Genomic DNA, 18,463 nt, shown 5'->3' with positions numbered 1-18,463 from the left:
TTTCCACTGCTTTAGAGGGAGAGTGTGCATGGCTTTTTGTACGGAAAGGGGGCTTGGAACAATTAAGGCTTCGTCTCCTACAGCTTTACTGGTAATAAAGTAACAAATAAATAATGAGAAGTAGCAGCAGATGTAGATTCCATATTTCATTTAGGAAGAACACCAAAGAGAGGGAATAGCTCACATTGTTGCTTACACGATTTTCATGGTCATAGCAAAGCTTCAACTGTCCCACACCTCACAGAAGTTATTCTCCTTTATACTTAGGAAAATATACATTTGGATGCATGGACGGGGTGATGGTTAGCCCTCGTCACAGGGAGCCCCTCCCTCCTCCTTCCTACTCCCCCCGTCAGCACTGACAGGGACTGTGAGCCCACAGATGTGCTCACCTCCAGTTCTCAGATCTGGGCCTGGGACTTGTGCTCAGGACGTGAAGAGTGAGACACTCAGACACACTGACACAGACATACCCAAGAGCAGCGAACGACGTGCTGCTAGACAACCAGCTGCCGCGACGCTGTGGTAAACTGCTGAGGAACAGATAACCTTCTGGAGAATCAAGGTTGATACAGTCTGCACCATCGTTATAAGGCCTTAGTGCACAGCAGTCCTGTGGGCGACAGCAACAACACCAAACCTGCCAGTGCCTCGTCAGAAGGAGAACTGGTAGACCTGCCATGCTGCAGCTTCCCTGATTGCTATTCAGTGATGTTCTGAGTCTTCTGTTTGGCCACTGTTGCCAGGCTTTCTAACCTCCACACTGAAAATCCTTCTGATAAATTGACATCAGCACCCTTGTCTGTCTGATCTCATCAGCCACCCTCACTACCCCTCACTTCAAGCCCTCCAGCTTTGGCCAAAACTGCCTAAGGGCTCTGGGAAAGCATATTTCCTCTCTCAGCTCAGCTCCATCTCCACCTCAAGCCACAGATGCTTGTTCATTCAACTCGGAGCAAGAGCCAACCTGTGCTGCGTTTACTCTGTGGTAAGCACTCAGCAAAGCTCCTTTGTGTATTGTGTAAGGATTGACTCCATTAATCCTTAATTAGTCTTAGGTACTCTGAATTGGTTATTTCATAGATGAGAAAAGCCAAATACAGAGACATGGAATACTTCCTGTGCCTAAGTTTGCCTGTCAACTAGTGATCGGATGGGCCTGAACCCGGTTGTCATCTCTCAACCACAAAGCTGTCTTGTCTCTCTCTGAGCCGAATATACAGTTGATCCTTGAACAATGTGGGGATTGGGATACTAAGTCTTAACCGCCCCCCCACCCCCAAACATCACTACTTTCATTTTCATTAAGAATAACTTACATTCACACTAAGGCATTTGGGTTTTATCCTGAGAGCAATGAGAGACCTTGGATTGTCTCTCAATGCAAAGCAGCTTTGCATTGTATAAGGGTGATTCTAGCAGCAGACAGAGAGCAGTTTGGAAAGACGCAAGCCTCTGTTCCAAGGGACTCATAGGGATACTCTTGTGATTGTCCAGGGCAGAGGGGTGGACAGAGCTGGGTGGGATTGCGAGATATAAAGAAATGAGAGTTGCTGTTTGGAAGACAATGAGTTCAATTTGGAGACATTTTAAACTTGAGATATTTATGAAACGTGCAAATGGAACAGTCCCATTGCAGTCTAGAGCTGGGGAGGAGGAGTGAGGGCAGCCTGATGCATTTTTGGGCCATCAGCACTTGATGGTAACCAAAGGAGTGAGTGAGCTCATGCAGGGGTGTGACAACAGAGAAGCAAAGAGTCAAGGACAGAACCTTGGGAAACATCAACAATTAAGGGACAGGCAAAGAGAACAGCAGCCTGGAAGGAAAGACTGTCCAAACAGAGATGATGAATCAAAAACACAATGTCCAGGAAGCCAGTAGAAAGACTGCTTTAAGCAGGGAGTAGTCAGTGGGGATAAAAACTATCAAGAGAGTTAGCAATATGATGGTTATCTGTGATCAAGGGGGTGGGGTGGAAGGCCAAGGGCAGGAAACTGATAAAGCAGCACAGTTTCGAAAGTGACCACAATGAGGGGAGGGACCTCTCAAGCCCTGCAGCTATGAAGAGTTTGTTGCTGGAGGAAGATCAGAGAGGGGAGATGCATGTCTTCTTTTCTCTGAAGACACCTTGATTCTTACTCTCAGCCCATCTCCTTCAAGCGATTTCAACTTCTTCCTCTCTCTTCAAACCTCATATCCCTGAATCGCACTAGAGTAGAATGTACTCTGTACCTGAAGCCCAGTAAACCTGGTATGACTCCTGACCCACCCACTTTCTAGCTGTATAACCATTATTCTCTGAGGTTTAGCTTTCTCACCTTTAAAATGGGGCTAATTAAGACAGTCCCTTCCAGTGGCTTTGAGTTATAAATGAAAGAATGTGCGTACTATGCATAGCATGTGATCAGCCAGATGTCCTGTCTTCTTCCACCTACCGTGATCTATTCAAATTTCTATTTTTCATTGTCCTTTTATGCCTAAAGTCCCTAAATCACTGGGCTCACTGTTGTCACTTCTTTCTCATCTTCCTCGTCTTAATCCACAGCAATAGCTGCCCTGCCCCATCCCCATCACCTCAGAGACCCTCCTCTGAATCATACATTAGTAGGAGAAGGTCATGTGTTATTGCTCAGCAGCTGGGTCTCCTGCTCATTCCTCAAGCTTCCTTCTTAGTCACTCCAGAATATCATCCTCACATCTTGTTTGAAACCTCCACTCCTTCCCTGACTTTTGTGGCCCTGAGTACTTATGGTTTGCCATTTCCTGACTGCTCAGCCCTTCCCAAGCCACTGTCATTTCTTCTTCTTATTGTGGACACCCACTGGAGACCCACCATTGTCCTCAGCGCCTTCTCTCTATAATACCCCAAGAGCTCACCCACCATGTAACTTTACCACCATGTCTCTGCCTCAGACTCCCAGATATGTCTTTTACATAAGAAAATACCGTATTTTCATCTTTTCATTTGTAAAGAATTTTCATCTTAGTTATCTCATTTGCTCCACTTGACTATCTTTTGAGATAGGCTTAGTTGGCATTATTATCTCAATTTTACAAATAATGAAAAAAAAAACTGAGACCAACAGAATTTAAGTGTTTTTTTGTTTGTTTGTTTTTGTTTTTTCTGAATTATACCTGAGCTATATTTCCACATTTCTAGTTGTCTACAGGATAAACTTACTTGGAGAGACTGTCTCTACCTCAAACCTTACCTAAATTTATACTGCTCCTCAAACCAATCCCACTCAGCTGGTATGTTTGTGCCCTCCCCTACCCCAACTTATATGTTGAAGCCCCAATATCCATGTGACTCTATTTAGAGACAGGGCCTTTATGGAGGTAATTAGGGTTAAATAAGGTCATGGGGAGGGACCCTGATCCAATAGGATTGGTGTCCTTAGAAGAAAAAACACTCTCTGCCATGTGAAGACACAGCAAGAAGGTGGCCACCTACAAGCCAAGAGAAGAGGCCTCAGAACGAAACCTACCTTGCTGGCACCTTGACCTTAGACTTTCCAGCTTCCAGAACTATGAGAAATAGATTTCTGTTATTTAAGCCACCGAGTCTGTGGTACTTTGTTATGGAAGCCCATACAGACTAATGCAGCTGCTGACCAATTTGGAGATATTTTCTTCAGTTTTTCTCCTTCTTTTAAATCTCACATCTGATCAACTGGCAGAGTTCTCTCCATTGTATTTATATGGTGTGCCTTGAATTCTATCCTTACTCTGCATGTGCAAAGTCACCATCCTCACCTTAGACTTCGTTAGCTGATGCCTAGAAACTGTTAGGATCTCCTGACCTGTATATCATGGGGAGGGAAAACCAATTAAAACATCATTTTTGTTTCATCATGAACCTATAATTACCTATCAAACCAAATGCAAATTCCTCAACCAGAAATATAAGACTTTTTACCACTTGTCCCAGCCGTACTTGTATTCTTATATATGAGATTCAGCACCAACTAACGGAGCCATGCAGTGAGGTGACAGATGGCAGAAAGAGCACAAAGATCTGGGTTCTGGTCTGCCGCTTCCTAAATACATGTGGCTTTGGCTAACACATCACTTAACTTCTCTGAGGAAGTGTATCTGTAAGATGAGGATAAGGATACCCCTCAACCCTATATCTGAAGAGGCCTCAGAGAGGAGCAAATGCAATAATAGATATCAAAGCACTTGGGAAGCTGTGTAGCTAGCATTATTGTTATTTTACTGCTCCTCAACACCAGGCAGCCCAGACCTGGATGTGTACTTCATCATGCATATTCCTCTGCCTTTCTCTCTGCTCTCTTCTGTCTCTGCCTTTCCTCTTCTTCCCAACCTACAAGGCGCCTAACTCATCAAGCCAAAACCTCTTCCTCAACATCTATGTTGCCTTCTGCACATCACCTCACCCAACTGACACTTCCCATGGGCCTCTCTCTTTTTCATCTTTCTGGCAGCAGTTGGGAATGAACCACTGCAGCCTAACATTAGTTCTTCATGCGCTTTGATAGATAGATTCGAGGCAGTCCCATCACCTTGGCCTCTCCAGATGATGAGCTTTGCAGGAGGAACGGACAGTCCTTTATTGATTTTGCATCCCCTATTTTGCTGAGCACATACTGGGAGAACCCGGTAAACTCTTAATCACTAGACAAATGAGGATTACTGTAGCAGGCGCATAAAGTGTGTGTTAGACATAGAATCACAGGATTTTACAGACTCATTAGGCCACTCCTTTTCCTCCTCACTTATGTCTGTCTGCCCGCTGTGTCCTGCTGTGGGGGGTTCCTATTCTCCACAGTAAGAGGCTTCTGCTTTAATAACCCACCCTGCAGTTCACAACTCCCCCACAACAGTGCTCTTTGTTTTACCTAACAACTTTTGAGCACAACTTGGATTTTAGCTCCCAGAGTTACTGCATGTTGTGGAATGGCAAATAGGACATTCTTTTTAAGGTTCATAGAAATGATCACAGATGGGAGTTGGTCTAAGGTCACAGACCCACTTACAAACTTGGGGGTCTTGGGCAAGTGACGTATCTTCTCTGGGCCTCAGTTTCCTTATCTGTAAATGGCATAATGAATGTATCTTACAACATGAGCAGTCAATGATGTGAACTGTTATGATTAAACCCCAAATGTTGGGATTAGAGAAATTATAGAGGTGAAAAGGATCTCAGGGCATCAGTAAAAATATAAAAGCAAGGGCTGAAAGATGATTCCATAACCAGAAAAAAAAAGTGGTGAGAGGCATGACAGTGACACAAGGAAGCAGCACCAGAGCAGCAGGTAGGAGCACAGACTCTGGCTCTGAGCCTGGGTTCCTGCGCTCACTAGCTCTGTGACCTGGGCAGGTGACTTTTCCCCCCTGTGCCTCAGGTCCTTATCAGTAAAAGGTAGATAATGATGATAAGAGTCCCTACTTCACAGGTTGTTGTGAGGATTGAGTGAGATGACACCGGCATGGTACTGAGACCAGGGCAGGACCAGCAAAAGCACCCTGTATTAGCTGCTGTTTCTATTGCAAAGGCTCACTTAGCTCCTCAAAGTTGGCAGAGAGGATACGATCCTCTGGATTGGAAGCTTCTACATGTTTGACCCTCAAAATCCCCAAGGTCCCAGACTGTTGAGCTAATACGCCCCCTTCCACCCGATAACAAGCAAATATCATTGGAGGTCTATTTCTTGAAGTCCAACACTGCTAGCTCAGCCCTTAGCTCCAAATGTCATGGTAGAAACACACATCTTTGCAAACCTTTCTGGCCTCCTGGGAACAGTCTTACACTTTCAGAATTTTTTCAAAGGGATAAAGGGAATTAAGTTCTTGGAGATCAAAACAGAAATAAAGACGAAAAGAATTGACATCACAATATCTTTTGAATGAGGAACTGAGCTGCTCTCCAGCCTTCCCAAATTAATGGGGGAAGGGGAGTGAACCCCATAGGGCCCCATTTCCATGGACTCAGCACTTCAGATCATTCTGTGGCTTCAATCTCTCCTCCACGCTATCTCCCCCAAAGTTCCTCAAAGTGTCCCAAAGTCCAAGTCACTTTATGAACCACCAAGATAATGCCCCTCTGTCTTCTGAATATCATTTAATTTACCATGCCTCATAATTGTGAGGTCAGCAGCGCGGGCCCATTGGTGAAAGGGATACTTGGAGATGCCTTAAGCAACAGGCGTTGAATACCATGTATGGCTCTGGAAGTTCCCGGAGGGGGGAATTCTCCAATCCACTGTCTCTGTACTACCAAGATTCTTTTCAACAATACTGGGGCCCAGAGGGATTTCTGAGCCAGAGTGCTGGGGCCTGCTAACTTACCCTGCAGGATGACTGAAGTTTCCCCTCTGGGATCTATGCAGAGTTTTATTGTCTCATTTTTGTCTTCTGAGTAGGACTCCATGATTGGAAGCTGCAAAGTTCTTTGGGCCCTCTTCCCAGATCCCAGTTCCATGTTGCCTGACTTAATCTGGAGCTCAACAGACAGAAAATTCAGTGTGTTGCCCATATGATTACCACGGGATCCTGGAATAACTTGGAGCCCCTAAGGAACATCTTTGGAACCAGTCTGTTTTCCGTCAGGGGAAGATCTGTGTAAGATCTTACAGCAAGGGTGGGAAGGCTTTAACCAATTGTAACAACAGGCAGAGGATCCCTGTGGGAGACCAAGTGCACTGGGCAGTTTCTCCCTTGTAATGGCCTAATATAATTGGCATCTTTTACAAGCGAACTTTCCAGCCCCCCTTCACCATCTCTCCTCGGATTCCTCAGGAATCCACCATCATAGAGCCAATAGGAAGGGGGATATTGGTGATTGGTTTATCTCTCTGACCTGCCTCCTGACTAAATTCCAGAATGGTCAGAGAAAGTCCAGAAATCCCCAAAATAACTTCTGAATTTCATTAACTTGATTTTCTATTTTAGTTCTAAAGGCAAGACATGTCCTATGATATTAAGTTTTCTAATTAGAATATTTTCTTGAAATCACTGTAGTTGTGTTGTCAACTTTTCAGTAATTTCTCCCAGCTGCCAATCCACACATGCCCTTCAGCTTGTGTCTGCCTCTTTCTGCTTCTAGAACTCCCCCTATCTCCTGAGAGCCCATGGGAGCCAACAGAGCCTTCCTTGCCTGGACTCTGCTGAAGGCTCCTGGGTCTTCTTGAAATATCATCCAATTTGAGGGTAAGGCTGACAGGCAGCACACACCAGCTGGGGCCTCCTTTCACTAAAAGGAGAACTTCGCTCAGACCACAGAACGTGTGGTAAAATGACATCCACCACCACAAACATGCATGGACAGATGGAAAAAGAGGCACCTCCACAAGATGTGTGTTGCTGGAGCTTCCATTAGGGGAAAGATCTGCTTGGGTAAAAAGTGACAATTTGGAAAGTTCTGGTATGGCCAAAATGTCAGACCCGTTAAGTATCAGTGTTGGACTGATGGTTTAGCAATAGTTGTCTTATTTCTATCCTTCTCTGACAAGATTTTCCCCTCTGTTTGCTTGATTGAGCAGTTGGCACATTCTTCTCTGAAGTTCCTTTCCTGAGAATTTCTCTGTGCAAAAAGGTGCCTATGGTTATGGACACATTTGGGAGTAACCACCCCTTAAAATTGGAGTCTTTTCACAATTTGATTCTTTCTTCTGCTATTTTGAGGAGACAAATGCTTCCAGAGAACAACATCCCCAGGGATGTCACAGAAGCTGAACCCTAAGAGGAGGTTAGCATCCGAGCACGTGAGGGAGACTCTCTGCCTCCAAGAGCAAGGCACATGGCATTGTCTCTTCCCACCTCAGTCTTTGCGAAATCCCCTTGTTTCATTCTCTAATACTCTCCAAAAGCTGGCTGTCCTTCCATGTTTATCCTAATCACTAACACTTAGCCACCACCATAAACAAACAAAGGCATAGTCAACACAAAGAAAATTTTTACTACTATGTAAGAAGAGCTCAGAGCTCCTAGAAGATATGATTTCATTTTAAAAAGTATTATTTTGACTAAGTGCTGTCTTCTCTCTGGCTCTCACAATTTTCCTCAGCTCTTCCTTATTAATAGGACATATGAGCCTATGATACTGATTATGAATTTAATTTTATAAAACTATCTCCACAAATTTTTGTCATTTTTCTAGTGCACTTTCTCAGTGTATTAAGGAAGATCAGCGGTATCTATTATTAGCCCAGTTGCTGATCTAAGGCCAGAGAATCATTCTGCATTTGAATCTCTGATTCCCAAGTCTCCTGATTTCAAAGGCAGAAAAAAGACAGGAGCTCAGCAAATGCTATCTCAGAGGCCGGTTGCACAAGTTCCAATAATGTCCTAGAGATTGTGTCAGCATAAGGATTCTCCCCATCCACAATCAAAGTGACTAAATGACATGATTCAGGGGCTCTCTTAAAGCCAACTTATTCAAATTAAAACTCCCTCTCTCTTCCCTCCCACCTAGGCATTTCCACCATTAAATACACTTCCTAGAACAAAGGAATTATTTACAAAGGTAGCTTGTTAAACATCATATGTTTCCTGGAAGGATATAGAAGCATTGTAGTACCATGGATCTAAAGAGGATCCAAATCCTGGCTCTACCTCTTGCCACCTGTGTGAGGATCAGCAAGTCCTCACCCTCTCGGAGGTATTGAGAGGACCAGAGGAGGCAACACATGTGAAAGCCTCCTGCACTGAGCCTGGCACATTACGCATCCAATACATTATCATTCCTGTTGCAACCCTGTCGTTTGTCAAGAGAAGGAATGCCTAGGCACTGTTTAGAATGCTGGGTATAGAATCCCTGTATAAGATAGTAAGAAATAAACAGCTAAGGAGAGATGTTTTCATATGTCTGGAAATTTTGAAAATCAGGGGAATTGCCAGTAGCCTGGGGGCAGTGGGTATCTGTTCCTAAAGAAGAGAAGGCAAGGAAAAAAAGCAAACTGCCGGCTTTCCTCTTCTCCCAGTCCATCCTGCTGCCCCGTGTCTCCTTTGAGGAAAACCTGGCCTCATTACCCATCTGTCTCCACCAGCCCCTCCTTCTGTCGCAGGGGCCAGCTTAGGGCCGTCCTAGCACAGGTGTCGTCTCTAACTTGGATGACAGAGGTTAGTTCCTTGAGTGGCTCTCAGCCTCCACTCTTGCTATTTGCAAGCCATTCTCCACACAGTGGCCAGAGTGACCTTTCCAAAATGCATGTCTTACCATGTTACTCTTCTGCTTAAAACCCATCAACACTTCAGAATGAAGTTCAGCTCCAGGCTTTTCACAATTTGGATCTTGTCATCAGCATTTTCTCTCCCTACCACTCCCTTCAGTAAAATCTACTTCAGCCCCACTGACCTTAACTTCAGGGCCTTAAACACACCTGGCTCTCTCTTGCCTATTCACTCTGAGCTCCAGCTCATCACCTGGCTATTGCTGACCAAACCTCAGGTTTCTGTCTAGATATCACTCTTAGAAAAAGGCTTTTCTGACCCCTCCAGTTTTGGCTGGCTGCTGCTCCACCTGCTCCTGCAGCCTCATGGGTTTCCTGTCCTCGCACTCACCCCGCATGGCAGAAACCAACTCCTGTCTATCCCCACCCAGCAGACTGTTCGTCCACTGACAGCAAGAATGGAGTCTCACTTGACCACTGCTATATCCCCAGGCCCTAGCACAACTTGTGGCTCAAATAAGTGACCAATAAGTGAGCTAATGAAGCTATTATCTACCTCTCTCATTAATGTCTCATAATAAATCTCCTCAGTGTGTGGGGGGGTGATTCCCAATGGTCTTTTTCAACAAAATGATGTTAGCGCATTTTCCCTCACAAAACTGTCTGTCTCTGAAATTCAAATCTAAGATCTGAGGACAGGAATACACAGAGGCAAGGGAGGAGTCACAAAAGGGACTCAAGCGGTGCTTTATCTTGACATTGTAGGAAGTGTCACTACTTATAGCTCTGAAGGTTGCAAATTGTCTTTTTGACTTCATGCCAACAAGTTCCTGGTGGGGATTTGTGTCTGCTACTGCTAACAAGAGGAGACGGCTTCAAATCTCTCAGAGAATTTATAAGAGAGCAAAGTTATTGTTAAGACTCAAAATAAAAAGAAATCAGCTTACCTCAGGGAATCTGTAATGCCTCCAAGTCTTCTGTAGATAATCGTGTTTTCTGCACTAGAGGTAAAAACAAGGTAAAATACTCTATAGCTTCATGGCACATTTATATGGGAAGTAGTTGTTTTGTTTTGGTTTTTAATTCATGGTAATGTACAGTAGAGGTAATAACCATGGACTGGATCCCTTTCAATTCTCCCAGCTTAAGTAATCTTTAAACTTCCAAAGCAAACAGGCTCCCCTCCTGCCCCCTCCCTCCTCTCTCTTCCTCTCCCTGTCCCTCCCCTAGTCTGTCTTCCCCTTCCCTCCCTCTCTTTCTTCTTGTTCTTCCACTGATCTGCTTCCCCTATTCTTGAAACCTCTCCTTTAAACACTAAAGATGCAAAAACCTTCGGGACGTGACCCTCACTTTTCCCAAGGAGACTTCCAACTTTGGGATTCTTTGGCTCCAACTCATTGCTCAGGACCCCATTACTTTCTTTGTCATCCCATACTGCCCCACATTATCAGTCCGATAGGAGACGTCTCCCTTTAGATATTGTCAAAGATGGTACCATTTTCTCCATGGGTCAATTAGTATAAAGAGGTTAACAGAGATAAACATAAGCTGTTAACTAAAGTAATTTATTTGCACCTATTTATTCTTTTTAAAATTATTTTTATTTTTTGATTACAGTTGACATTCAATATTATTTTATATTAATTTCAGGTGTACAGCATAGTGGTTAGACATTTATATAATTTAAGAAGTGATGCCCCTGACTAGTCTAGTACTCACCTTGCATTATACATAGTTATTACCATATTATTGACTGTATTCCCTTCGTGTACTTTACTTTCCCATTTATTTATTTATTTAGTTTTATTTTTTTATTTTTTTTATCGGGGAAGGAGAACAGGACTTTATAGGGGAACAGTGTGTACTTCCAGGCCTTTTTCCCAAGTCAAGTTGTTATCCTTTCAGTCTTAGTTGTGGAGGGTGCAGCTCAGCTCCAGGTCCAGGTGCCGTTGTTAGTTGCAGGGAGCGGAGCGCACCATCCCTTGGGGGACTCAAAGGAGTTGAACCGGAAACCTTGTGGTTAAGAGCCCACTGGCCCATGTGGGAATCGAACCGGCAGCCTTCAGAGTTAGGAGCACAGAGCTTCAATCGCCTGAGCCACTGGGCCGGTCCTTCCCATTTATTCTTAATGGACCCCATGTACTGGGTTTCCTGTGAGGACGCATCCTCAAGCATTCTTGGTCCGGTCGAAGGATAAGAACCTCACATAAGTAACTCCAGTACAAAGAAGGCAGTGGTCAGCACCCCGAGAAAAACATAGAGACAGTGCTGAGTTCTGACAGGGATTTGATATGACTCTATAGCAAAGCTGAACAACCCAGGCAAATGCTTGCCTTTCTCTGCATTATCCAGCTTGTCTGCTGCATTAACCAGAGCTCACTGGGTAATTGCACAAGCCAAGCTCCTGTTAGGCTTTCATCTTCCAGGCTTAACCTCAGGGGGCCTAGCATGCCTCAGATGTCTGGTGTGCAAGACAAACTAGAAAAGCAAGAGGAGTCCCTGAGCCAGGAATACACATGAGATTCCAAATATGCCCAGTGTGCTCCCGACACAAAGCAGTGAGTACACTGCAAAAGCATAGCATCTTTCTTCCAGAATGGTTGTTGCTTAGATAGTGGGAGTACCCCACGGGACATTGGGTGGGTAGGAGGCAGAATACTAACAGATGCTGGGCTTAATTTTGATACATTTAGAACATTCTGAAGCCTCAATATCGCTCACTTTTAACCACCAATGCACTGAAAACAAATCCATTTGTTTAAAGCATTAGTAAATTGAAACTCTCAAGTATATTCTCATCTCAAGAGTTTATGTGGTTGAGGTGGATGATAGAAATTTCTAGAAGGCTTGTGTTTCCCACAAGTTACTTTTGCATTATTGATACAGTATTGAAAGGGAGATTTGGGTGGCTTGCCTGAAATTGAACCTCTTTCCCTTAATATGTATTATTCTCAGGTGTGTGTCAGAGACAGGAAAATATTTTAAATGACCTAGGTAAGCTGTTATTATGTTGGCTACCTGTTAGAACCACCTGAAATTTTCAGAAAAAAGAAAAGCAAAAAACTACTGCAGATGACTGACTGCCTTATCTTCACAAGTTAAGTTTCAAATTTCCGGGGGGGTAATTTTCTAATCTCCTCAGGATCAGGTAAAGTTGAGAACCACTGATGGAGATCCGAAAGGGGGAATAAACAGATTATAAACATATGCTCTCACACACTCTTCCCCTCCACCAACTGTACCTCTGAGTAAAACAAATGAAATCTACATTTTCAAATTTAACCTCCTCTTGCCCCCAAAATAAGACCCTGAATGGAAAAAATACATCTTACATAATAAAATGACCCAGTCTATGAAAAATAAGAAAGATGTTACATGGCTAAAAATAAAGGTATAGTAAATTACAGTAAATCTCTTCAATGCAATATTATCCAGCAATTTTTAATTACAATTATGAAGAATTTATAGCCATGTGAAAAAAAAATTATGCTCTAATGGAAAAAATAAGTATAAATTGATCCATACTATATGACAACAACTGTGAAAGTCAAACTAAAGTTATAGACAGATACACAAAAAAGAACGGAAAGAAATACCCCCAAAATGTCAATAGAGGCTATCTCAGTCATGGTTTTTTACCTCCTTCTACTTTTTTGTATTTTCCTAATATTTTTCTACTATGTATATGGTAGAAATAAATTTATAGTCAAATGAAAACAATTTACTTTTCAAAAACTATTCTTCTATGTATGAAGTGATAAAGGAGGCATAATTCTCAACAATGAATTAACAAAGCAAAGATAAAAATGTTCACCTGAAGTTTTCTTTCTTTGAGATGCCTTGGCTTCTGTTCTTCTAGCTCTCCTGCCTTCCTCCTCCAAGTATTCAGCTTGCTTATTTAAAAGAAAAGCGAAACAGCAAATTATATTTTATGAACGCTGTCAGCCAATAGCAGGAAAATAAGGAAGTTTTGGTCACTGGGTCGTCTGTGCTTTATATAACTTGGTGTGGGTGTTGGTGTTGGCCTTCTTCTCAAGAAGGGGAAAGATTTCCAGTTAGGAGCTACATTTTAAAGAAGAAACCTGGATTAACCCTGATGCTCTAAATGACTTTTTATCAGCAACTTTCACAACAAATCAAAGGGATGGGATGGGCTAGACTCAGGGAGCTTAAATGGCTTTTAGTTCTCCTAACTGCTTTTTTGTTTCCATGACAACAATAACATCAACACTTTAGAGCCTTAAGCAACAGCCCTTTAGATCTGTTTAGAGCACTTCCCATCTCTCCCTTGCTTTTTCAATTTACTTGCACTCAGGCGGAGGCCTTACCCGTTCTGCTGAAATGCTGTCAAAGGTTACCAATGACCGCCTCATTGCTCATGTAAAAGGTTCTTTCTCAGTCCTCATCTGCCTTCCTCAAGTTGTTACACAGTTAACTAGTGTCACTTCCTTGAAACTTTCTCCTCCATGTTTCTCTGACTTTCCTGAATTTTTTCTACCCCTTGGGTTATTTCCCATTTGCCTCTTCTTCCATCCCTTTTCTAAATGGGAGCTTACCCCCAAAGTCTGTCTTCTAATCTCTTCTCACGGTTCTCTCTTACTTATATCTACATTATCTATATCCACAGCCAAATTTAATATGACCAAATCACAGCTTTTATCTCTCCCTGTCAAGCATATATTCCTCTATCTACACCATTTAATCAAATGGTACCACAATGACTTAGCCAATAAATCCATATATAAATCTAGAAGTCATCCTTAACTCCTCTTTTTCTCCCACAATTTAAGCCAACCTCCAAGCCAACCAATTCTGTTTATTTTACCTGCAAAATATGTCCCGAATCCAACCATTTCTCATCTCCCTCACCCCTATTAAAATCCTTGCTATTTCTAGGATAGAATGCTGCAGCAACAATTAAGCAAGAAATAAAGGAATCCAAGTTGGAAAGAAAGAAGTGAAATTATCTGTTTGCAGATGATGTACTCTCATATGTAGAACACCCTAAAGATTCCACACAAAAAACCTGTTAGAACTAATAAATGAATTCAGCAAAGTTGCAGAACACAAAATCAGTTGCATTTCTATACACTAACAATGAACAATCCAAAATGGAAATTAAGAAAACAACACCAATTACAATAGCATCAAAAAGAATAAAATACTTAACTAAAGAGGTGAAAGATTTGTACACTGAAAGCTACAAAACATTGCTGAAATTAAACAAGATAAATAAATGAAAAGACATTTCATGTTTATGGATTGGAATACTTAATATTAAGATATCAATACTACCTAAACTCATCTACAGATTCAACAAAATCTCCATCAAAATGCCAAGGATTATTTTTCAGAAGTAGAAAAATACATCTTAAAATTCATATGGAATCTAACAGGACCTCTGAATAGCCAAAATACTCTTGAAAAATTTTAATATGGCCAAAACAGAGCTTTTCTCTTCCCCTTTCAAGCATATATTCCTCCATCTACACCATTTCATCAAATGGTACCACAATGATTTAGCCAATAAATCCATATGTAAACCTTACTATAACTTACTATAAATCTTACCAAAACTTACTATAACATGACAGTAATCAAAACACTGTAGTTTTTGTATAAAGACGGATATATGTCCTAAATGAGTAGAATAGCCCAGAAATAAACCTTCATATATATATATATATATATTTTCAAATGATTTTTGACAAGGGTGCTAAGACTATTTGTGGGAAAAGACAATGTTTTGAACAAATGGTTCTGGGAAAACTGGATATCCACATGCAAAAGAATGAAGTTGGATTCTTACCTAACACCATATACAAATTAACACAAAATGGATCAAAGACCTAAACATAAGAGCTAAAACTATAAAGAGCTAAAACTGTTTAGAAGAAAACAGAGGGAAACCTTCCTGGATTTGGCAATGATTTCTTAGATGTGACACCAAAGGCACAGGCTTTAAAAGAAAAAATAGAGAAATTGTACTTCACCAAAATTTAACACTTTTGTGCATCAAAGGACACTATCAGCAGAGTAAAAAGGCAATGCACAGAAAATATTTGCAGTATATCTGATTTGTACAAAGCTGCATAATATCTGATAAAGTATTAATGTCCAGAATACAAATAAAACTCCTATAACTCAACAACAACAACAAACATAAACAACCCAAAAGACTTGAAAAGACATTCTTCCAAAGATAATATACAAATGGCAAATAAGCACATAAAAAGATACTCAACATCACTAATTATTAGGGAAATGCAAATCAAAACCACAACAAGATACTACTTACTACTCATTAGGATGGCTATTACAAAAAACAACAGACAGTAACAAGTGTTGTCAAGGATGTGAAGAAATTGAACCTTTGTTCATTGCTGGAAGGAAAATAAAATGTTACAGCTACTATGGAAAACAGTACGATGGTTTATCAAAAAATTAAAAATAGAATTACCATATGATGCAGCAATCCCATTTCTGAATATACTCCAAAGAATGGAAAGCAGGGTCTTGAAGAGATATTAGTACACCCATGTTCATAGAAGCATTATTCACAATAGCCAAAAGGTGGAAGCAACCCAAGTGTTCACTGATGGATGAATGGATAAACTGTGGCATATACACACAATGGAATATTATTCAGCCTCAAAAAGGAAGGAAATTCTGACCAACATATACTACAACATGGATGATCCTTGAGAACATTACTGTAAGTGAAATAAACCAATTACAAAAAGACAAATATTATATGATTACACTTATAGAAGACATCTAGAGCAGTCAAATTCATAGAGATAGAAAGTAGAAGGGTGGTTGCCAGAGGCTGAAGGGAGAGAGGGAAATGAGGAATTATTGTTTAATGGGCACAGAGTTTTAGTCTTGTAAGATGAAAATCTGAGGATGGATATGGTTGCACAACAATGTAAATGTACTTAATGCCACTGAACTTTGCATTGAAAAATGGTTGAAATAGTAATTTTATGTTATGCATATTCTACCACAATTTTAAAAAACAGATTGGAAGAAGTTAAAAACAATGCTGTAGTAACATCCTTTCTAATTGTCTTCCTGTTTCCATCCTTGCTGTCTACTATCAGGCTGCTGAGGAGTAAATCAGATGTCAGTCCCCTAGTTGGAACTCTGCAGTGACTTCCCCTCATTCTTAGAATAAAAATGCTTTATCACGATATGCAAAGGCCTGACCTGATTAGTCCCTCCTACATATCTGCACAAGTTCATCTCTAGCCACAAAGACCTCCCTGCTGCCATTCCAGGCACTGATGATGGAATACCCTTCTCCCCTCACTCCCTCACTCATTCGGGTCTCTACTTAAACATTGCCACCTCAGAAGTGACTTCCCGGGCCTCCTTTTCTAAAAGAGCTCCCTCCCATACACCCCAACCCCTTAACCTGCTTTGTTTTGCTTTATAGTGCTCATCACCATCACTACTTCTTATAATGGCATATATTTGTTTCTAAATTGTTGGACTCCTACATATTTGTATGGACTTCTCAGACTCCTTGGTGTTGTAGCTGGAACATGGCCACCTTAGAAGTCTGCAGCTGCCCTTGTTCTTGCCCCTCCCTTAGCTCCCTCATGTATTATCAGCAACCCCAACCCACTGTCCTGTGGACACTCCAGCCTTCATGGCTATATGCCCACCCGTGCAAACAGCTACCTTGGGTCACCCCTAGGACATAGAGCTACACAAACAGTATGCTCCAACACTTCTGGGGCAGAGGCCACACAGTCCTTGGCTGGGGAATTCTAAAATATTCTAAGCACATTATAGACAGCACATTGTGTGTGTGGCGGGGGTATCCTCCTAACCGTGGTGCCCAGGGCAGTGGGTCCTCATGCTTGAGTCTACAAGTGGTCTGCCTTCATGGTCCCACTCCAGCCTCCTTTTCAGGTCACACTTCCTGTTAGTGACTCTCTTGTTCCTTTCTCATGTTCCAGTCAAACTCAACCATTTGTTGATCTCCAAAAGTAAAAACCACTATTTTAGGACTTCAGAAGAGCACGCAATGGTAAGGAATTTAATTGCGTTGGATAGAAAATAGCAAATGCTTCCTTGAAAACAAACAAGGAAGGCTTTGTTTGTTTACTTATTTATAATTTGCTTGATGAAACTCACAGACTTAAAAAAAAAAACAAAAAACGGGGGGGGGGGGGGTTGGCCCAGTGACTCAGGCGTTTGGAGCTCTGTGCTCCTAACGCCGAAGGCTGCCAGTTCAATTCACGTTGAGACTCTCAACCACAAGGTGGGCTCTCAACCACAAGGTTGCTGGTTTGACTCCTAGACTCCCGTAAGGGATGGTGGGCTGCGCCCCCTGCAACTAACAACAGCAATTGGACCTGGAGCTGAGCTGCACCCTCCACAACTAAGATTGAAAGGACAACAACTTGACTTGGAAAAAGTCCTGGAAGTACACACTGTTCCCCAATAAAGTCCTGTTCCCCTTCTGCAATAAAATCTTTTTTAAAGGGGGGGGGGGGGATTATCATGATACACACAAACAAATGGAGGCTCAGGCCTACTGAGCAATGTAGTGCCTGCATACAGCTAGTTATGTCACACCAGGCCTCGAACCCAAGGCAGGGGCCTGAAAGGCTGTTAATGATCCACAACACCTGGCCATCCTACCTCACTCCACTAGTGTCCTCTGCTGGCCTAAAGGTTCTAGGAAAGACATCCTGGCTCTGCACACACCCTAGGTCTCCTCCACCCTTGGAAACCACTGATTCTAGTTCCCTGCCCCAGCCCTTCCCAGCCCTGACCCTGGCCTTGTGCCAGAGGGCCAAACCTGTGTGTCCTTCCTCATCCTGTCTGTAGCTCCCACAGGTGACACAAATCCTGAAAGCTGGAGAAACGAAAAGTATGTCTCACTTGAAAGCTCTGGGATGCTGTGAAGAAGAAGAAGAGGAAGGAGGACCCTGGAACCATTGGATGAATGCCCTGTAGTTATGTGGCAATGACCATGGCCAGGACAGTGCGGTGATCTGACCTCCACAACACAGAACTGGGGCTGCGGGCGGGAGGCAATCTGTGCTGCTTCTTTGTGGACCTGTGGGGCCAAGGCTGTTGCTCTGAGAACTGGTTCTTTCCAGACCTGGGACTCTGTTTCTAAGATTCGATTAGCCAAAAAGGATGAAGAAAACTAATCTGCAGTGGCTATATCCTATTTCTATTAAAATAAAAATCATTTCAAAGTTTTGATTTTCAATCACTCATGTTTAATTGCCCTTCAAAGGGAACAATTTGGCAGTGTCACCTCTCTGGAGAGATGCTGAGACTAGAGTGAGCATTAATGGCGACT

General features: G+C 42.4%; 1 protein-coding gene across 2 annotated transcripts in view; it reads right to left on the bottom strand.

Annotated features, from left to right (window-relative positions):
* Positions 1-13,117, bottom strand: part of CYSLTR2 (cysteinyl leukotriene receptor 2) — a 34,984-nt gene extending 21,867 nt beyond the window's left edge. Inside the window, exons 1-2 of one of the 2 annotated variants that reach the window (XM_019748035.3) lie at positions 12,950-13,117; positions 10,083-10,136 (exon numbers count right to left, since the gene is read on the bottom strand). The gene's annotated coding sequence lies outside the window, so the exon portion shown is untranslated. The remainder of the gene's footprint in view (positions 1-10,082; positions 10,137-12,949) is intronic. The other variant, XM_074329944.2, reaches the window with a different exon arrangement.
* Positions 13,118-18,463: the final 5,346 nt, after the last annotated feature.

Source organism: Rhinolophus sinicus, chromosome 16, assembly GCF_057876585.1.
Source record: "Rhinolophus sinicus isolate RSI-liver-muscle chromosome 16, RSI-T2T, whole genome shotgun sequence".
Taxonomy (NCBI): Eukaryota; Metazoa; Chordata; class Mammalia; order Chiroptera; family Rhinolophidae; genus Rhinolophus; species Rhinolophus sinicus.
Note: the sequence above shows the minus strand (reverse complement) of the source record. Positions and strands in the feature narration are given on the sequence as shown.